Raw genomic sequence first — 205 nt, forward strand, 5'->3', positions numbered from 1 at the left:
CAAAAATCTTTATTATAGCTACATAAAACTATAATAACACTCCTAGAGTGTGTAAACAAAATTAAATTTCATTATTTTACTTCAAAATAATAAGTGACCATATTCAAGGCCTTATTATTTCTCTTAGTGCATAGTTGTAGTGAAGGATTTGGTGTATTATTACATTCAAATAAAAATAAAAGCTAAAATCTCCACTGATCTTCTA

The sequence above is a fragment of the Limulus polyphemus genome, unplaced genomic scaffold (genome assembly GCF_000517525.1).
Source record: "Limulus polyphemus unplaced genomic scaffold, Limulus_polyphemus-2.1.2 Scaffold1624, whole genome shotgun sequence".
Taxonomy (NCBI): Eukaryota; Metazoa; Arthropoda; class Merostomata; order Xiphosura; family Limulidae; genus Limulus; species Limulus polyphemus.